Consider the following 22,378-nt stretch of genomic DNA (forward strand, 5'->3'; position numbering starts at 1 on the left):
TTTCTTGGGAGGTCATATGGTCGGCATTTGATTATGAGGTATTCTAGGTCAGGTGAACAAAAGGACTTGAGTTCCTGTACATTATCACAATCACACCATGAGTAGTTAATCATGAAACATATACCTCTGCCTTTCTTCTTCCCAGAGAGTTCTTTATTCCTGTCTGTGTGATGTACTGAGAACCCAGCTCGCTGTATGAACAGGGACAGTATATCCGGAGAGAGCCATGATTCTGTGAAACACAGTATGTTAAAGTCCCTGATGTGTCTTTGAAAGGAGAACCTCACCCTGAGTTTGTCTACTTAATTGTAGACGAGCTCGTGTACTTAGGAGCTAGATAAAGAGCTGCCATGTCTATCAACGCCATCTTCTGTAATAGTACTAGGCTATTATACTGTGATGTAACTAACAAAATACATAGCCTCTCTGTAACATGTAATATTAGAGGAAGATTTGCTGAGCTAACGTTGCGCCTGTACACAGGTTTATTCCCTGCTAGCTAACGTTAGCAAGCTAGTTAGCTCATAATCAAGCAAACCTGACAACATGTTTGATGCATGTTGCCAGCTTGCTTTCAATAATGTTTCAACTTGAACTGGATAGCTACTGTCCTTGTTTGTTGTAATTCTTGGGCAAAGACACACCCACATTAAACCACACCTCCAAGACAACTCTTGTTTACCTTCAGTCATGGCTGCTAGCATTTCTTAACTTGTTATGGATAGGGGGCAGTATTTTCACGGCCGGATAAAAAACGTACCCGATTTAATCTGGTCATTACTCCTGCCCAGAAACTAGAATATGCATATAATTAGTAGCTTTGGATAGAAAACACTCCAAAGTTTCTAAAACTGTTTGAATGGTGTCTGTGTGTATAACAGAACTCAAATGGCAGGCCAAAACCTGAGAAGATTCTGTACAGGAAGTACCCTGTCTGACCATTTCTTGGCCTTCTTTGTCATCTCTATCCAAAACAAAGGATCTCTGCTGTAACGTGACACTTTCTAAGGCTCCCATAGGCTCTCAGAAGGCGCCAGAACGTTGAATGATGACTCTGCAGTCCCTGGCTGAAAAACAGTAGCGCATTTGGTAAGTGGTCGATCTGAGAACAATGAAACGGGCGCACGCGTGCACATGAAGAGTCCATTTTACTTTTTCAGTCTTTGAATGAAAAAAACAACTCCCAGTCGGAATATTATTGCTATTTTATGAGAAAAATCGCATTAAAATAGATTTTAAACAGCGTTTGACATGCTTCGAAGTACGGTAATGGAATATTTTGAAATTTTTTGTCACGATACGCGTCCGCGCGTCACCCTTCGTTACCCTTTGGATAGTGTCTTGAACGCATGAACAAAACGCCGCTATTTGGATATAACTATGGATTATTTGGAACCAAACCAACATTTGTTGTTGAAGTAGAAGTCCTGGGAGTGCATTCTGACGAAGAACAGCAAAGGTAATCCAATTTTTCTTATAGTAAATCTGAGTTTGGTGAGTACCAAACTTGGTGGGTGTCAAATTAGCTAGCCCGTGATGGCGAGCTATCTACTCAGAATATTGCAAAATGTGCTTTCACCGAAAAGCTATTTTAAAATCGGACACCGCGATTGCATAAAGGAGTTCTGTATCTATAATTCTTCAAATAATTGTTATGTTTTTTGTGAACGTTTATCGTGAGTAATTTAGTAAATTCACCGGAAGTGTTCGGTGGGAATGCTAGTTCTGAACGTCACATGCTAATGTAAAAAGCTGGTTTTTGATATAAATATTTACTTGATTGAACAAAACATGCATGTATTGTATAACCTCTCCAGCGTCTCGTCCCGTATGCGGGATCAAAATCCAGCGAAAACTCCTAGCGACATTAGCATAACAAAATTTTATATATTTTTTTTTTCAAATATAGGACTGTCTCATATCGTTTTATAGATACACCTCTCCTGAATCGACCCACGTCGTCCGATTTCAAAAAGGTTTTACAGGAAAAGCAAATCATTAGATTATGTTAGAGGAGTCCATCGTAAAAGCAGCAACATAGCCATTTTCCGAGCAACCACATGCATCACAAATAACCAAAAAACAGCTAAATGCAGCACTAACCTTTTACAAACTTCATCAGATGACACACCTAGGACATCATGTTACACAATGCATGCATTCTTTTGTTCAATAAAGTTCATATTTATATATGAAAACAGCATTTTACATCGGCGTCTGACGTTGACTAACTATTTTCCCGTCAAATGCATCCCGGGAAACAGTGCTACAATTTACTGAATTACTATTCGAAAACATTTTTAAAATGTAATATTGTCATTCTAAGATTTATAGATGAATATCTCTTGAAAGCACCTGTCATACCAGATTTAAAAATAACTTTACTGGATAATCACACTTAGCGATAAAAGGGGATGCGATACTCAGAAAATGAGCTAGTAAACCTAGCTCGGCACCATCTTGGAACAATCGCATATCACATCTAATCTTGTATAATATTGTCAATAATCGCTTACCTTTAGTTGTCTTCATCAGAAAGCACTTCCAGGAATCCCAGGTCCACAACAGATGTATTTTCGGTCGAAAAAGTCCATCCTTTATGTTCCGTTAGCTTGCTGTTGTTAGCGCGTCTGAATGCTGTATCCAAATGCTCTGCCGGGCGCGGGACAGCCGTTTCGAAATAAAACATTTTTTTCCCATTTAGGTTCGTTCAAACATGTCAAACGTTCTATAACATAAATCTTCAGGGCCTGTTTCAACAAGAGAGCCAATAAGATTCGAGGGGGACGATTGTATTGTGTTTCAAAACGTTTCGAAAGGTGGGGGTAGACAGGGCCGCCGGCGTCATAATGGTGATGGCCCTCCCCCTGTGACCAATTTCCAACGCGTCTCATTCACTGAGTTTCGACAGTAGAAGGCTCAAAACACTTTGTAAAGACTGGGGACATCTTGTGGAAACAATAGGAAGTGCTCAATGAATGATAGCTCACGGTGTGAATAATAGGCAACGACGTGAAGTTGAGTCCACAATTCAGAATTCCACTTCCTGTTTCAATCGGTCTCGGGGTTTTGACTGCCATATGAGTTCTGTTATACTCACAGACACCATTCAAACAGTTTTAGAAACTTTAGGGTGTTTTCTATCCACAAGTATTAATTATATGCATATCCTAGCTTCTGAGTTTGATTAGTAGGCCGTTGAAAATGGGCACGAATTTTTTCCAAAATGCGCTGTGGCGCCCCCCTATCCTAGGGTAACGTCAAGAGGATAACATAATGTCCTAGGAGTGTCATCTGATGATGATCATCAAAGGTTAGTGCTGCATTTAGCTGTGGTTTTGGTTTTTGTGACATTATATGCTAGCTTGAAAAATGGGTGTCTGATTATTTCTGGCGGGGTACACTGCTGACATAATCTAATGTTTTGCTTTCGTTGTAAAGCTTTTTTGAAATCGGACAGCGTGGTTAGATAAAGGAGAGTCTTGTCTTTAAAATGGTGTAAAATAGTCATATGTTTGAAAAATGGAAGTTTTCGGATTTTCGAGGAGTTTGTATTCCGCGCCACGCCCTATCATTGGATATTGGAGTGGTGTTCCGCTAGCGGAACGTCTAGATGTGAGAGGTTATGAACATTAAAGAAAAACAAGGCCAAATCAGGAAGTGCAGTCACCCTTTAACAGTTTGAAGAATCTGCTAAGTGGGCAATGCTACGGGAAAAGGGATAAGCACAGCATACATCACAGAATCCCCTAGGGTGGAAGAGGGAGTTGAGAGTAGAAGAGGGGGTTGAGAGTGCACCAATATAGAGAATTTAGAAGAATTTATGTCCAACTTCCTGTCTCAGTTCAACACACCAACCCTAGGGATTACACTTCAGGACAATCCTCTGCAAATGCCTATCTACTGAGGACATCCGTCCAACATAGAACTGATAATCATCAGCATGCTGAACTTGTGTACAGTAATGCACATGGTTTACAATAACGCTTGTATGACCAGCCGGCCAGAGATACAGAAGCTAGTTATGAATTCGGATTCCTCCCCATTTTACACACCATCGAAATGTGTGGTAGGGACCTGTCATAAATATACAGTATACCCCTGACCTGTCAATGACACCAATCGCTAGGCAGAGTTACTGCCTTAAGAGTGCTGCTGTATTTTCAGTGCTTTACATGGTGAGGAGGGAGTTCTGGCAGTCAGTACTGTATGGTGTTGAGTGACGCATTCCTTAGCGCCTCTGTGTGTGTGTGTGTGTGTGTGTGTGTGTGTGTGTGTGTGTGTGTGTGTGTGTGTGTGTGTGTGTGTGTGTGTGTGTACTCCATCATGTTCTATACAGAGCCTAACTGCACAGACAGCCTGTCTGCGACCCCCAGATTAGACTGAATAGCTGACTTGCTGACAGACTGACTGATTGTTGGACTGGCTGACTGATAGACTGACTGGCTGGCTAACTGGCTGACTGATCTTAGAAGAGCTGAAGCCACAATTAGTTCTTCTGCCATGACATTACCCAACTTCTGTGTTACACTAATGCAACTGACCAAAGGTCCTTCAGTCAGGTTAAGGCCAACAGCCTACGGCTCCAAATTCTAAAGGAATGTATCCTAGACCTAATAAGTCTAAGCTAATAATCTATAATGTGATTCAGTTGTTGATGTCTTTGTGTTAGAGACTAAATGTTGTAAATGTTGCTACTTTAGCTGAGTGCTTCAGCAAAAGTTGAAGTTCACGCAACACCGATTTGAGCCCAAAATGTGCACCTACTTTGTACCAGATCAAATAATCATATGAGATCTCTGGACAGTGTAAATAAAGATCATTTATATGTTTTTGGTCAGAAACAAATCCCTAGCCCCTGTTATTTTCTCCAACATTCTTGTTGGTTTGACTTTTAGTCCAGCACATAGTTCCAAGGAAACGTTTGAATGAGAAAATATGCCTGTAAAATGCCAGCGAGGTGTCAAGTTAGAAAAACAACAAGGCTACTTCTATTCTATGAAGCTTAGCAGCTGGAGAAAGGAATGTTCTTCAAGTTTTCAGAGGGACTAGGGACATGGCAGCAAAACATAAGATAACATTTAGACCAACACAATGGTACTACCCCCCGAAGATGATAACCCTACACAATACTGCTTTTGAGGGGTTGCATCTTAAGCTCATGAGGGTAACTTAACTTAAGAATCAGTACCTCCTGGAAAGATCTTTCACTGGGCAGATATACAACACAGGGGCCAACAGGATGGAGGGGGGGATTGAAACTATTATGGGAACTTGACTTAACAACCAAATTGCTCAAAGTATTTGCCTCCTCTGGGAGTGGAACAAAAACAGACAGATCTCCAGTTAAACTCAACCATGTCCAAAACCAGACATAGATCACTGGTGCTTAGACAGCGTGGTAGTGGGGCAGCTCCCTCAAACATCATCATCCAGGTGATACACACACACGCACACGCACACACACACAAACCCTCTCATCAACTCATTGCGGTGTTCAAGAGAGGAGAGGTGATACATGATGGTGGTCTGTCTGTGGAGAGTACCATGACTAAAAAGGACACGACCTGAGCTCACAGGCAATTCTCTGGGATAGGATACTCTCAGCAGTCAGACCAGGATAGTAGCTGCCTGCCTGGTGCCTGCACTTCATTGGGGAAACCAGATCACTCACATCCATGTTCCTGAGCCGAGTAGAGCTTCCATATTTGGACAGGCACCAGTTGTCATGTCCCATCTCTCCGACCGCAATGTTCCCTCTACCTGGTATTTTCCCCATGATAACCACCCTTTCCCTTCAAAAAACATACAGCCCACTCGGAGCACTCTCCCTGTTTTTTTTATTTAGCTGGCCTCTTGGCCAGGTCTCCCTTGTAAAATAGGTTTTCTAGGACCTCAATGGAGCTTCCTGGATAAATAAAGACACATTTAAAAAAAAAAAGCTGACCAATCGTGTATAAAGCTGGATGGGAGAGGGTTAAAAACAATCTCTGCATGTCTAGATTGTTGAAAGCTGTGTGACTCTAAGCATCAGATTGAGTCACTCGCAGCCCTTAGTCACGACTGATTGAGTGGCTTTATTTGTCAGCTCCTTTGCTTTAGAAATATCTACACATCAGCAAATGCTTCCTAGCAGCAGCAGCAATAATGGTAGAATCACAAATACCAAGCTAGCTGCTTTTTTGGGTAAAGCAAAGGGAGAACTTGGCAGTACTCCACTGTGACAATGCTCCAGAGAGAGCTTGCATTGGGATTTCTCCTTCTCCAGCCATGAAAAGAAGGAATGGAAAAGGAAAAACAGGAAAAGAAGGTTTTGTAACAGGGAAAGGGCTGCCTTAAGTCCAGAGAAAATAACTTTTACAGTGACTGCGCCACTCTGGTCCCTCCCTCCTTCTCCCTCCCCTTTATGCTCATCCCCCATCTTGACAGACCCTGTTATGACAGACAAAAGCAATGGGAGAATCTCCTATGCATTTCCTTGATTTCTCACGTCCTCTGTCCTTGCCTCCTTCTCAACCCATTGGAAGAGAAGGTCAGAGGGGAGGGGACCTATTCTCTGAGTAGGAGAGGCTGAGCCGAGACAATCCCGATAAGGTCCTCACTGTCCCAAATTCCCAGCATGCTTTGAGAGCCCCTGTAGATCCTACTAATGAGAGCTCTTCAGTCACAGAATATAATAAAGAATGGAACAGAATAGAAATCCGCCATATTAAAATATATAGCCTATACAAACACAATTCCACTGGAATATCCACAGAAAATTCACTCAATGTTTGAAAGCTGATTCCAGTAGCAATAACAACAGATGTTTTAAAAATAAAACTTTTAGAAGAATATTGACCGGAAGGTACTTTAGCTCCCTGCAGTCCTTCAAAAAATCTATAGCATTTACGCCTTTCTAGTGCGTTTTCAATTAAGCCTATTTTTGTCTCCCCCTCTTCAAAAATACATCTGCCTCTAGTCTTGCAAAACTAATAATTATCCTAATAATACAATTCCCCAGTTGAAATTATCATTAGGCCTATAACAAGGACTACTAGGCCAAAAAAAAGAACAACCCAAAATATCTGGAGCATGGCCAAGTTCACACTACTAACTATTTCTGACTCACCCACGTGGTTTTCACACTCAGATAATATTCAACCATCTCACAGACTAGGCCTATGAGCATTATGCTTAGTGTAAGAAGCACAAAACCCCCCAAAAAAGTATCTATTTGCCATACCATCTCAAATAATAAATCCATAAAATCATTCCGGCAAGGGGAAATAGAGACATTTCATTTAATCTGAATCTTAGCTAACAGATACCAATCCCTTCTATACACAACCTATTTCTGTGGTACTCATAGTACTTGAGTTCCTTTCCTGTTGCACACCCATGGCCCCAGATTCCCCCAACGAACAGCTAAGCTATGATAATGAGTCCACCTGTACAGAGATAAAATAAGGGAGATGAATACTATGATCCTGGGGGCTTGCGCTCTGGGCTGGAGTTCAGACCAGCAGCAGTTGCAGCAGCAGTTTTAGTCAGACCTGGGTTCAAATACTATTTGAAATCAATGAAATACTTTGAACCTTTGCTCTAGAATGCCTGGAGTGTCAGATGGGTGGTGTTTTCCATTTACAGACTATACTATTGGTCCATTAAGCCTGGCAAGCTCAATCAACATTTACATTTACGTCATTTAGCAGATGCTCTTATCCAGAGCGACTTACAAATTGGTGCATTCACCTTATGATATCCAGTGGAACAACCACTTTACAATAGTACATCTATATCTTTTTGGGGGGGGGGGTTAGAAGGATTACTTAATCCTATCCCAGGTATTCCTTAAAGAGGTGGGGTTTCAGGTGTCTCCGGAAGGTGGTGATTGACTCCGCTGTCCTGGCGTCGTGAGGGAGCTTGTTCCACCATTGGGGTGCCAGAGCAGCGAACAGTTTTGACTGGTCTGACCGGGAACTGTGCTTCCGCAGAGGTAGGGAGGCGAGCAGGCCAGAGGTGGATGAACGCAGTGCCCTTCTTTGGGTGTAGGGACTGATCAGAGCCTGAAGGTACGGAGGTGCCGTTCCCCTCACAGCTCCGTAGGCAAGCACCATGGTCTTGTAGCAGATGCGAGCTTCAACTGGAAGCCAGTGGTGTGTGCGGAGGAGCGGGGTGACGTGAGAGAACTTGGGAAGGTTGAACACCAGACGGGCTGCGGCGTTCTGGATGAGTTGTAGGGGTTTGATGGCACAGGCAGGGAGCCCCGCCAACAGCGAGTTGCAGTAATCCAGACGGGAGATGACAAATGCCTGGATTAGGACCTGCGCCGCTTCCTGTGTGAGGCAGGGTCGTACTCTGCGAATGTTGTAGAGCGTGAACCTACAGGATCGGGTCACCGCCTTGATGTTAGCAGAGAACGACAGGGTGTTGTCCAGGGTCACGCCAAGGCTCTTAGCACTCTGGGAGGTGGACACAATGGAGTTGTCAAATGTGATGGCGAGATCATGGAACGGGCAGTCCTTCCCCGGGAGGAAGAGCAGCTCCGTCTTGCCGAGGTTCAGCTTGAGGTGGTGATCCGTCATCCACACTGATATGTCTGCCAGACATGCAGAGATGCGATTCACCACCTGGTTATCAGAAGGGGGAAAGGAGAAGATGAATTGTGTGTCGTCTGCGTAGCAATGATAGGAGAGACCATGTGAGGATATGACAGAGCCAAGTGACTTGGTGTATAGCGAGAATAGGAGAGGGCCTAGAACTGAGCCCTGGGGGACACCAGTGGCGAGAGCACGTGGTGCGGAGACGGATTCTCGCCATGCCACCTGGTAGGAGCGACCTGTCAGGTAGGACGCAATCCAAGAGTGAGCCGCCCCGGAGATGCCCAACTCGGAGAGGGTGGAGAGGAGGATCTGATGGTTCACAGTATCAAAGGCAGCAGATAGGTCTAGAAGGATGAGAGCAGAGGAGAGAGAGTTAGCTTTAGCAGTGCGGAGAGCCTCCGTGACACAGAGAAGAGCAGTCTCAGTTGAATGACCAGTCTTGAAACCTGACTGATTTGGATCAAGAAGGTCATTCTGAGAGAGATAGCAAGAGAGCTGGCCAAGGACGGCACGCTCAAGAGTTTTGGAGAGGAAAGAAAGGGATACTGGTCTGTAGTTGTTGACATCGGAGGGATCGAGTGTAGGTTTTTTGAGAAGGGGTGCAACTCTCGCTCTCTTGAAGACGGAAGGGACGTAGCCAGCGGTCAAGGATGAGTTGATCAAGCATATTTGAAATGATTTCAAAATAGTATTTGAACCCAGGTCTGACAGGAGTACAGTGAGACATCTCTCTCTGCATTGGTTTGCTGAATTGGCCCTTCCTTTGCTGGGACACAGGAAGCTCATCCCAATCACAGAGGAAGACAGCCGGCATGCTGCCTGGCAATAGGCCACATCTTTAAATCTATCCATCCACAGTGATTTAAGTTCTGGAAAACACAGCAACACAGCAACACAGCACAGCAACAAGACCATTAACTGCTAGCACAACCACCCAGAGCTTATCTTTAATGGATAATAGTTGCAGAAATGAATGTAAGAGAAGGTCTCGCACAAAGAATAAATTAATTTTACCAATAAAGGATGGTTTGGGTAGCTATTCGAAACATCATGGCAGAAGACAGATGACCATTAAAGGAGTAAATATTTACTATGAGAAGTGATTGATCAGTTTCTCAAAGCCTTGATGTTGGAGCAGGATCAACACAGATGCTCATATCGGGGATTAGTAAAGTCCCTCAGTCTACCGTAGGAAATCCTGCTTGCTGCCTGCTACTGTGTTCCCAGTTGAGCTAAGGACTAATTTACTAAAGTTGTTAAAGTTGTTAATAATAAGCCAGTAATAATAGAACTTGAATAAAGAGTACCTTATAAAACCCATTAAATGGATCATTCTTGTGCAATTTATATTGATAGAAAAACCTCAATGTAGCCTATCATTATTTTAGGCTATCAGGCATTAGCGCGGAAGCTTTAGGGCCTAACTGTACGCTTGCCAAATAGCCTATACACCAATCGGAAAATGCTTTTGAGAACGGGCAGAACAAGTGAACTTCGATCCACGGAGGCAAAAAGGACAATGGCGGAGTTCAATAATTCAATAAGAAAAAATCTTTGAAATGAAGAGTTCAAAATGAAGAGAAGGGAGGGCAAGAAAAGTAATGTTTGGGAAAGATTTAGTGAAGTGGTAAAAGAGGATGATAGCAGTGCCTGCCGATACCATAACTCCACCTCACCATGGGGCACACTGTTCACAACGTTAACATCAGCCAACCGCTCGCCAACAAGACCCCATACACACCGTCTGCCAGGTACAGTTGAAACCAGGATTCATCCGTGAAGAGCACAATTCTCCAGCGTGCCAGTGGTGAGGATGTCATGCATGCAGATGAGCTTCCCTGAGACGGTTTCTGACAGTTTGTGCAGAAATCCTTCGGGTTGTGCAAACCCACAGTTTCATCAGCTGTTCGGGTGACTGGTCTCAGACGGTCCCGCAGGTGAAGAAGCTGGATGTGGAGGTCCTGGGCTGGAGTGGTTACATGCGGTCTGCGCTTGTGAGTTCAAGTGGGTGTACTGCCAAATTTAAAACAACGTTGGAGGCGGCTTATGGTAGAGAAATGAACATGAACAACAGTCCTTGCCAATTGCACGCTCCCTCAAAACTTGAGACATCTGTGGCATTGTGTTGTGTGACATAACGTCACATTTTAGAGTGGCCTTTTATTGTCCCCAGCACAAGGTGCACCTGTGTATTGATCATGTTGTTTAATCAGCTTCTCGATATGCCACACCTGTCAGGTGGATGGATTATCTTTACAAAGGAGAAATGCTCACTAACAGGGATGTAAACAAATTTGATTGACAGAAGCTTTTCATGAGTATGGGAAAATTCGGGGATCAGCTTATGAAACATGGGTCCAACACTTTAAATTTAGTGTTTATATTTGTTTCAGTGTATTTATGACATTCTGGTGAGCAAGGTTTTATTTAGTCTCATAGGGCAACATGTAATGACAGAAGAGAAGCTGCATGTATCTAATTATAGACAAGTTGACCAACAAATAGCCTACCAAAATGTTATAAATTATCAGCAGAAACATAACTGAATCAGGCAAAATAAATCTGCACTCCCAGTCAAAAAATCTGTAGCCTACAGCGCATTTTCTTTTAGTGGGTTAGGGTGCGGTGCGGGCTTCAGATTTTCACATGTAGTCTGGCAATTGCGGATGGGTTATTAGCAATTTCAGGCGAATGAGGGTAAACAAACAGCTGACCCGCGCACCACTAATGTGCACGCAGACACACACACTAAATCAAAACTTAACACGATAACAACTGAGCAGAGAAGAACACACAGGCTGTCCAACAGAAGCTAACATACCACAAGTGTTAGGACTATAGAACACAGACCATAGCCTGTGTGAAAACTCACTGTATTAGACTAGGAATGAAATCTCTGCAGGCCTAGAACAGTAAGCACTCACTACTTCCTCCTGGAATCATTGGAGAATTTTTTTTTCTACTTTCATTGCAAGACAATATGTAATTTTTTTCAGAAGCTGCAATTGAATGTTGTGTTGGGTTTTGCATTCTTCTACTCACCTGAAATGGCACAAAGCATTGATTCTTCATCCATGTTATGTCTTACTAAAGCAAATGAAAATCTAGCATTTGTAACAGGGGGAAAAGCTATTTTGAACAGAACTGCATTGAATCCTATAGCCTACAAACGTTTACATTTCTGGGCTATAGGCTAAAGGAAAATATGCAACTGAGTGACCATGCATGACCCTTGAGGTCTCAGAGTTCTGTAGGAACAGAATCTTCTAAGCGAGGACCATGCCGAGATAAGGCTGTCATGAAATTGAAGGCTATCATGGGTTGAATTAAGGATTTGTTCTGTCCCTTCAATGTCCTTTAAAGATCAACATTTAACAAATATCATTCATGAAGCTTGAACACAGGCACTTTGTTCATTTCAGTATACTCGTGCATAGAGTATAGATAAGAATACCATGGCAATGACGGTCTGGTAAATGTTCAGTAATCCGTTATTCTAAACAAAGATATACTGTATGGTGTAACTTTAAATTAAAACAAATTTAAACTCCTCCAAAATAGAACGTCCACGTAGCAAAGCACTGTAAACCCCCAAAATGTGCAAGGCCTCAATTCCACTTAAAGCTCTCAAATGTTCAAACTGTCATAACAATAAACAACATCTGACTACACACAGGCTGAGATAATATGGCTACACAGAGCCTGAGATCATCCCACTCTATTATTTACTAACAATATAAGGAGTTTGGCCCATTTTCAACACAGACCTCCTGTAGCCTTGCCAGGTTGACTAAACCAAGGCTCTATCCCAAATGGCATCCCATTCCCCTATGGACCCTGGTCAAAAGTAGTGCACTACATAGGGAATAGGGTTCCACTTGCACAACCTTAACCACACCCTTTCTCTGAGTGGTTTTGATGCCGTTTTTAGACCTGGACGTGAAAATCACAAAATGGCTCTGTCAGAGGGGAGTGGGAGGGCATTAGGGCTACACTTTATATAAACTACTGAGGAGGTCAAACCTAAACTCAAAGCCCTAACCCACAATTTCCACACACAAAATGGCAATTATAACCCAGACAACACACATACTTTTATAAGAGTGGAAATCAATCCGATATAGGCTTGACCATAGAAATCCTATAATTCATGGTTCTATATGTAATCCAATGGCTAAACACAGTAAATAATGACTATTCTTATACCTTTATCGCATTCAGATACATCGCAATAGAGCACAGTTTATTTCTAACATCAGCATGAGATGATTTCAAAATTAGACTGAAATATGACTAAAAATCAAGTTGAGAACTAATTATGAATTCTAAATTTGTCCACTCTCCCACGGTTAAAGTCCTTAGGTGATTCCATGATGTGCTAGTTAGAGCAGACAGTGATTTACTGACAAACAAAACATGATAACCACATTGTTATCATATGTTTGTTATAGAGTCAGACTACTCCTTGTTGTGTGTTATGGGTGTAACAGGCAGGCCTTGTACTACTTGTTTTCTAAACAAATCTCCCCTTTCAGCACAAATCATGTGTTGGAGTAGCAGCAGATATAGTGCACATTCATCACTTCCATCTCAGAGGGACAGGAGGTCTATGTCTCACACACACAAAACATTACATGACCCCCAGAACGGCAGGGCGGGGTCTTCTGTCAGTGAATCTGTAAATCAGATGAAAAGCCAGACCTCCAGCAGCTGTTATCTGGGGTTGGAAGTCACACCCATTCAGCTGGTAGATCCCCAGCCTAGCATCTCCTACAGTACCTACTGCCTCCACCCTCCATCTCTCCTAACACACACACACCACTCACACACACACAATGTCCCACGTGTAAACACACACACCCATTCTCTCTTCTTCTCCCTCAATTAGCCCTAATTCCTTCGCCTCCTCCCTTCCTCTACTTTCCTTCCTCCCTCATTCCATCCCTTCCCACCACTCCATTCCCTTAATAAAAAGAGAGAGTCAGCTCGCCTCGGCCGGCTGTATTTACAAGGTTAAAGAAAACCACACGCTCGTGCACACACAAACACAACAGACATGATACATGAGATTAAATGGGGGCCTTTTTCGGCTTGATCCAATTAATGTGACAGCCTGCACATTGCACAACATCTCACTCCTCCTTCCAAAAATAAAATTGTATTGATTGCATACACATATTTAGCAATGTTATTAGAGGTGTAGAAAAATGCTTGTGTTCCTAGCGCCAACAGCGGAGTAGTATCTAACAATTCACAACAATACACACAAATCTAAACGTAAAAGAATGGAATTAAGAAATATATAAACATTAGGATGAGCAATGTCGGAGTGACATTGACTAGAATACAGTAGAATACATAATATACATATGATATGAGTAAAACAGTATGTAAACATTATTAAAGTGCCCAGTGTTCCATTATTAAAGTGTCCAGTGATTCCATGTCTATCTACATAGGGCAGCTGCCTCTAAGGTGCAGGGTTGAGTAACCGTGTGGTAGCTGGCCAGTGACCGTGACTAAGTTCAGGGCAGGATACTGGGTGGAGGCCTGCCTGTGATGGCTATTTAACAGTCAGATGGCCTTGAGATAGAAGCTGTTTTTCAGTCTCTCGGTCCCAGCTTTGATCCACCTGTACTGACCTCGCCTTCTGGATGATAGTGGGGTGAACAGGCCGTGGCTCGGGTGGTTGATGTCCTTGATTATCTTTTTGGCCCTTCCTGTGACATCTGGTGCTGTAGGTGTCCTGGAGGGCAGGCAGTTTGCCCCCAGTGATGTGTTGGGCAGACCGCACCACCCTCTGGAGAGCCCTGCGGTTGCGGGAAGTCCAGTTGCCATACTAGGCGGTGATACAGCCCGACAAGATGCTCTCAGTGATGCATCTAAGAGTTTGTGAGGGTCTTAGGGGCCAAGACGAATTTCTTCAGACTCCTGAGGTTGAAGAGGCGCTGTTGCACCTTCTTCACTACACTATCTGTGTTGGTGGACCATATCAGATTGTCAGTGATGTTTACACCGAGGAACTTGAAGCTTTTCACCTTATCCACTGCGGTCCCACCGATATGGATGGGGGCGAACACCCACTGGTGTCTCCTGAAGTCCACAATCAACTCCTTAATTTTGTTGATGTTGAGTTATTTTCCTGGAACCCCTCTGCCAGGGCCCTCACCTCCTCCCTGTAGGATGTCTCATCATTGTTGGTACTCACGCCTACTACAGTTGTGTCCTCTGCATACTTGATGATTGAGTTGGAGGCGTGCGTGGCCACGCAGTCATGGGTGAACAGGGAGCACAGGAGGGGGCTGAGCACGCACACTTGTGGGCCCCTATGTTAAGGACCAGTGTAGTGGAGTTTTTTCTTCCTAACTTCACCACCTGGGGGTGGACTGTCAGGAAGTCCAGGACCTAGTTGCACAGGGCGGGGTTTAAACCCAGGGCCCTGAGCTTAATGATGAGCTTGGAGGGTACTATGGTGTTGAAGGCTGAGCTGTAGTTAATAAACAGCATTCTTACATAGGTCTATTCCTCTTGTCCAGATGGGATAGGGCAGTGTGCAGTGTGTTGGCAATCCCAATAGATCTGTGGATCTGGATCGGGCAGTATGCAAATTAAAGTGGGTGTAGGGTAAGGCGGACGTGATATCATCCTTACTTACCATCTTACATTATAAAGGGCAACTGAATGTCTGAAGCTGTTGCGTTTGTAAGCTGATTGGTGGTGGATCAAAGAAAATGACATTGACTGTATCAGGAGAGAGAGAGATGTCGCTCTATAAGACTAAAAGGAGGCTGAGTGTGTAGACCTGTTTGTTTTGAAGTCATAACCACTGGCTGTGTTCTTCTTTGGGACACACCTAGCCCTGATGTTATCTACGTGTCATGACCCGAACACACATCTCAACACACACACACACACACACACACACACACACACACACACACACACACACACACACACACACACACACACACACACACACACACACACACACACACACACACACACAGGGCTGTTCTTAGACACAATGCAGAGTGCCTGGAAGCAGACCTTTGCAGTGGCATATTGGTCATATACTGCAAACCTCAGAGGTTCCTTATTGCTATTATAAACCGGTTACCAACATAAATATAACAGTAAAAACATACCACAGATTTCAGCCAATCAGCATCCAGGAGCCAAACTAACCAGTTTATTATCTATTATAGACCTGTGGCCCACAATGTAGGGCAGGCATCAAGCACAGTAGCCTATCCAACGCGCCTACAAAAACGGCAAGATTATCATGAGGATGACATATTCGTTGTTGAATTAAAAAAAACATGGAAGAAAAAATAGTCAGATGAAATGTTGTTCGAAACACTACTTAAAAACAACATATTGTCCAAAACATATTTATCTGTACCAGATCATGTGAAGATTCAACCTCAACTAAAAAAAGAGAAGATTTGAGATCCATCTGGAACAGATATTCTCTCTCCACCCAAAATATTTATTCTGGTCCAAATTGGAAGACTGCCAAGATCCTACTGTCTGCCTGTAAAAAAACTTGAATTCTAGATAGGATATCCATCATCCAAGTCCTTCATCCATGTGGAAAAAGAATAGACTTTGGTTGGAGAGTAATCAACGAACGGATAAAAACAGGGTTCATACAATTATGAAATTATAACATTTACCTTCTCCTCGTGATTTATTGCCGAGGCAACATACGTAAATGTATCTATCCTTTTTAAAATATCCGTAGTGACCGCTACCCAGCGTAGACACAGCAACAATTGCCTTGTTGGCAAAGGGAGCTACTTTCTCCTCCTGCAAAAAGTCACGGTCGATTTACTCCCCTACGGGTCATTCCTTAAACAGTTACTCCATTGCGAAAGGAAAAATATTGTATACTATTTGGTTGTATAAAAGTGTACTTATTTGATATATTTAGTATTTTCCAGTAGCCGCGAACCTCTTTTTCTTCGCAAAATTAGATGAAGAGACAAGTCCGCAGTACCCTCCTCTGAACGAAGCCCCAATTTCACAGGAAAAGCCGGCTGACGTCATGAATTTAAGACACGCCCATATTCTATTACAGGCTATTATCCGTTATTATGGACATGGCTACTGGTGACATGTATGATGAGCGTAATGAAAGTTCTCCCAAAACTAACCCTGGAATAGCCCCCTCTTGTCAAATCAATTTTCTGAATGTTGTGTATGGATGGGTTTTTGTTATGTAGCCTATTACATAGCCTGTTCAGTCTCTCTCCTTTATAAGGTACCTCATTTTTTATGGATATTGTATGTTTAATATATGTTATGTTTTGGACATATACATAACATATATATATATATATACACACTTTGCAACAGGTTCTTGGGGGAATTGTTGACATCTAGATCTACTATAACACCCATTACTAAGTAGACTGACTGAGGGTGTGACAACAGTTTTCATGTGTTGTGAGGGACTGGACTGGTAAGGGTGTACACATACAGGCTCCCTTGAAGCTGTGCCTGTCAGAATGGGACACTGTTTGGGCTTTACAGAAAACTTCATTCAGTAAAGAATCAAAGGGGCATTCATTCTTTCTCATATTTGGACTTCTCACTCTCACACTCAACAACTTAATACACTACCTGTTATTTTATTGCTCTTCAGCATGGGTTTGGGTTATCGCTGCCTGTATTGTGTGCTTTAGCGACCTCCTGTGTTGGACTACACCTAGAGTGCGACACAAATCTGGCAAATCCTATGACAGGCCAGGGCACATATCACTGCAGGATGTGATTACAGCTTGTCCTGTATTTGTAAAACCAAACTGCTTTTGTGTGTGAATGATATCGTACAGTTTGATTGGTACTACAAATATAATCACATTAAATGGACATTCCACTTTGCAACTAATGTTTATGTCTATATTCTAATACGTCAATCTTCAACCAGATGACAAGTACCGTTTCAAATAATTTTCCTCATTTCTTTTCATGATTGTCGTTATTATCCCATGATTGTTTATTGTTTACCTGAAACCAGTAGCTATGAATATTTATACTGTGTAATTTAATATGTGTGCATTTTGTTTTTCACTATGGTTTGTTGTTTTGTAAGCCATTTTTTTTCTCTCTCTCTCTCTTACTCACTGCCCCACCATACTCACACACCTTTCACAAATTCTGCAGGGGCTGCAGACCCCAATCCAGAACTATGTTTGTGTGTAGGTGTTTTTATCTTCCGTAGGTTGCCACCTTGCCGTGCTGGAGGAGTCCCAAAGATCCCAAGAGCTATGCCGTCTGACGGATATGTTGACCGAGAGGTTTCAGACTAAGAGTGATAATCTCACAGACATTCATACTTGAACTGCACCTTTATTTTCCAAGGTAGAGTAAGTACATGATCAGTGACTATATTAAATGTAGAGGCTACAATGTGGGGATCTCATGCATGGTAATAACTACATGTATATACGACTTTCATCCTTGGCACAAAGTAATAATACATTCTTCTCAATCTATAGTCTTCATTAATGTCATTCAGACTGTTTTGAAGTTAATACAACTGGCTATGATAGCTGAGGTTCATAGCTAGGTTCTGAACTAATATGTATATAAAACGTTTTAGGGTCCATACACAAATAGAGCTACAACTTTCCGAGCTGAAGATCACTGATGTCACGATTTGACCTTGTTTTTTTCCGAGTTCCCAGTTGTCTTAAAAGCACAATGAATAGACCCATAGTCTATTAGGATTAGAACATTAGTTGAAAGGCAGTGTCAGGCCTGGAGCAAATTATACCCTAAACTTCAAGCCCACTGCATAAGGACCAACCATCCAGACAACTGGCAGAGTAAGTTAAAAGTTCAGAGTAAGTTCAAAGTTCCTTTACCTTTTGGATGAGTTATATTCATAGCAAGTTAGTATTGATTAATCTTGAATGTTTTATTTGAGCACATTTATTATTGTTTGCCTAATTGATTGTTGCCATCTTCTCTTATCTAAGAAACTATTTTACATTGGTATGTACAGTATGTTGTGTATATTAATTCCTTTACATGCTGTTTCATACACTCCCTTACTGTATGTATTTGGACAGTGATGCTACATTTTTTTATTTGGCTCTAAACTCCAGCATTTTGGATTTGAGATCAAATGTGTCATATGAGACAGTGACAGTACATACTGTAAGGTTAGCCTTTTATTTGAGGGTGTTTTCATACACATCTGATTTACCATTTAGAAATGAAAGTGCTTTTATTTATCCAGTCCCCCCCATTTGAAGATGTCATAAGTATTTGGACTTATGATAAAGTAGTCAAATTTAAGTATTTGTTCCCATATTCCTTGCACACAATGACAACATTAAGCTTGGGACTCTATAAACTTGCTGGATGCATTTACAGCTTGTTTTGGTTGTGTTTCGGATTATGTTTTAGTCTCATAGGGTGGTGCACAATTGGCCCTGTGTCGTCCGGGTTAGGGGAGGGTTTGGCCGGGTTGGCCGTCATTGTAAAATAAGAATTTGTTCTTAACTGACTTGTCTAGTTAAATAAAGGTTAAATATTTTTTTTTTTTTAAATGTTGGCCCAGTAGGAAGTGAATGGTGAACAATGTACTGTTTCATTTTGGAGTCACTTTTATTGTAAGTAAGAAAATAAGATGTTTGTGAACACTTATACATGATTGTGGCTGCTACCATGATTATGAATAATCATGAATAAATCGTGAATGATGATGATTGAGAAAGTTACAAAGATAAAAAAAAAAATGCTTTTCTCCCCAATTAAAGGTAATGTTGAGAAATTGGCATGCTTTGTTGTAGCCTCTGTAACTTTCTCATTCATCAACGTTCATGATTTAATTCATGATTAATTCATGATTATTCTTAATCATGGCATTATCAGGATTGACTTAGAAGTGTTCAGAAACATATTATCTACTCACTTAGAAAGAAAATTACTCCAGTCATCAATCACCATTCAGTTCCTATTGGGCAAACCACAATCAAAACAAATGGCAAATGCCTCCAACAACTTTGTAGAGTCACAAGCTTGATGTAGTCATACTAAAGTTTTGACTACTGTGGTACACTATAAGTGAAATTTGTCCAGTTACTCAACCTGGACTCAGGGATAGACGTAACATAGTAAATGTAAATCGGTAAACCCTCCATTTAGTATGATATGTTATGTTTCGTATGGTATGTATGAAAATGTATGGATGCATCATCCATTTCGTATGATGTGTTACGAATTGCAATTCGTATTATATGTTATGAATTTACAATACGCATGAATTCCACACTGTTGTGGCTAACATTACCTAGTTGGCTAGGTGTTAGGTTTAAGGTTAGGGTTAGTGGAAGGGTTAGCTAACATGCTAAGTAGTTGCAAAGTAGCTAAAAAGTAGTAAGTAGCTGCATTGTTGCTAATGAGCTAAAATGCTATAGTTGTTCATTGATATGATTCAGAAACGCAACATTTTCATTGTTAGATGTTCATGTTATACGCCCACCCATCCTGCTCGACCAACTTCCTTCTTTTAGTTTTTTTGGCATAAGTAACCTTCTGTCTTATGTAACCATAGCAATCGTAACATATCATACTGATTTGAGTGTCACAGATTTACATTTACTATGTACTAGTGTTTGAGGCCAGGCTGAAATACTTATGACCTCTTCAAATGTAGATCTATAAATCAGATACAGTGCCTTCAGAAAGTATTCATACCCCTTAACTTATTCCACATTTTGTTGTGTTACAGCCAATGTTCCCCCAATTTCTTTCAGAATTGAGCAAATTTAAGGTCTGCTGAGCGCAAACTTGAACATTGTGAAAATTCAGTGCAACTTCCAGCACGCGTTTACTGTAAACACAGGCTGTACCCGCTTTAAGTTACAGTTTTAACAGTGGCTAAGTAGGCTACTGTGGCTATTTGATCATAATGTGGGACTACGAGTGTGGTCTACCATCAAAAACAATGGTGATGCATCCCATAACATTTGAACATAGAAATAGCTATCATTCAGCCTACAGTAGCAGCCAATGTGTGGTGTTTAATGTAGGCCTACATTCCATGAGGGCTTGACATGAACATGTATACAAATTGTTGACATCTAGAACTACTATAACACCCATTACTGAGTATACTGACTGAGGGTGTGACAACAGTTTCCATGTGGCTGTTAGGGTCTGGTCTGGTAAGGGTGTACACATACAGGCTCCCTTGATGCTGTGCCTGTCTGAATGGGACACAAAGACACTGTTTGGGCTTTACAGAAAACTTCATTCAGTAAAGAATCAAAGGGGCATTCATTCTTTCTCATATTTGGACTTCTCACACTCAACAACTTAATACGCTACCTGTTATTTTACTGCTCTTCAGCATGAGTTTGGGTTATCGCTGCCTGTATTGTGTGCTTTAGCGATCTCCTGTGTTGGACTACACCTAGAGTATGACACACATTTTATTGCGTTACAGCCAATGTGCACTCAAATTTTTTCAGCAAATTTAAAGTCTGCTGAGTGCAAACTTGGACATTGTGAAAATTCTGTGCAACATCCAGCACGCGTTTACTGTGAATACAGGCTGTACCGTTTTAAGTTACAATTTTAACAGTGGCTAAGTAGGCTACTGTGGCTATTTGATCATAATGTGGGACTATGAGAGTGGTCTACCATCAAAAACAATGGTGATGCATCCCATAACATTTTAACATAGAAATAGCTATCATTCAGCCTACAGTAGCAGCCAATGTGTGGTGTTTAACGTACGCCTACATTCCATGAGGGCTTGACATGAACTTGTGTTACATTTTATTATTTTTTACTTTAGTTTATTTGGTAAATATTTTCTTAACTCTTTCTTGAACTGTGTTAAGGGCTTTTCACGGTAAGGTCTACACCTGTTGTATTCAAATAAAGTTTGATTTGATTTATCCACTTGTCCTTCAGACATGGAGGCGACTGAAAATGTTGTTGTGTTGTTTGATGCAAGAAACCACTTTACAAAATAAAAAACATTACTAGTTCCATAGCATTATTACAGAGAATCAGACAAATGATGCTACCCTCTGACTATTGGCTACTTAGTTTATTCAAGCCTGTCTCAAAATACAACACTCCCCCTTTACCTGACTTGCTTTTCAAAGATGTCTAGAAATGTACACGATTTGTAAACTTGTAAGGAGCAATCACTTCCCTATTGCTGACTACAAATGATCTATAATTGGGCTAATAAATAACTAACTAGCTAAGGATATAAACAAAATGTGCACATATGGTTACATGAAGCTCTAGTCAAAACAAGCACATCTTCTCACTACCACTCATGCTCTAACACAGTCCATTTCAAAGTAAATAGCACAGATCCATATGACAATGTTCTATTTGCATATAAGCCTACTGCAGCTTTTATGTGTTATGCCGCACTAGTCTGTGTAGAGTACGGACTGAGTCATTCATGTCAATGCAATGGAATCCTACTGCTATGCGTTCTGCCTGCAACAAAATCTCTTGCATAGTTATTTTTGTTTCGGTATGATGCATTGAAAGTGGCTAATATTGCGTTGGTTCAATCACAATTGCTACAGTAAAGGGAAACGTTGATAGTGTTAACAGGGAAAACTCTAGAACAGTGGCCACCAACCTTTGAGTCAAGATCACTTTCTGATTCAAAATGCAAGCCGAGATCTACCACTCAGATTTTTTTTTAACAACACTTAAAAAACGTAAGCCTATGCAACATTGACCAGTACTGTAGCATTAAACAGTACTCTAGCAATGAGGTTTGTGCAGTAAGCTATAGGACC

At 41.6% G+C, this 22,378-nt stretch overlaps 1 protein-coding gene across 4 annotated transcripts in view; it reads right to left on the reverse strand.

Annotated features, from left to right (window-relative positions):
* LOC106590025 (integrin beta-1) overlaps positions 1-16,615 on the reverse strand; it is a 50,766-nt gene extending 34,151 nt beyond the window's left edge. The window contains exon 1 of one of the 4 annotated variants that reach the window (XM_014180506.3): positions 16,262-16,615. The gene's annotated coding sequence lies outside the window, so the exon portion shown is untranslated. Of the gene's footprint in view, positions 1-15,730; positions 15,976-16,261 lie in introns of those variants that run through there. The other 3 variants (XM_014180509.3, XM_014180507.3, XM_014180508.3) reach the window with 3 other exon arrangements.
* Positions 16,616-22,378: the final 5,763 nt, after the last annotated feature.

Source organism: Salmo salar, chromosome 29 (assembly GCF_965601325.2).
Source record: "Salmo salar chromosome 29, fSalSal1, whole genome shotgun sequence".
Lineage (NCBI taxonomy): Eukaryota > Metazoa > Chordata > Actinopteri > Salmoniformes > Salmonidae > Salmo > Salmo salar.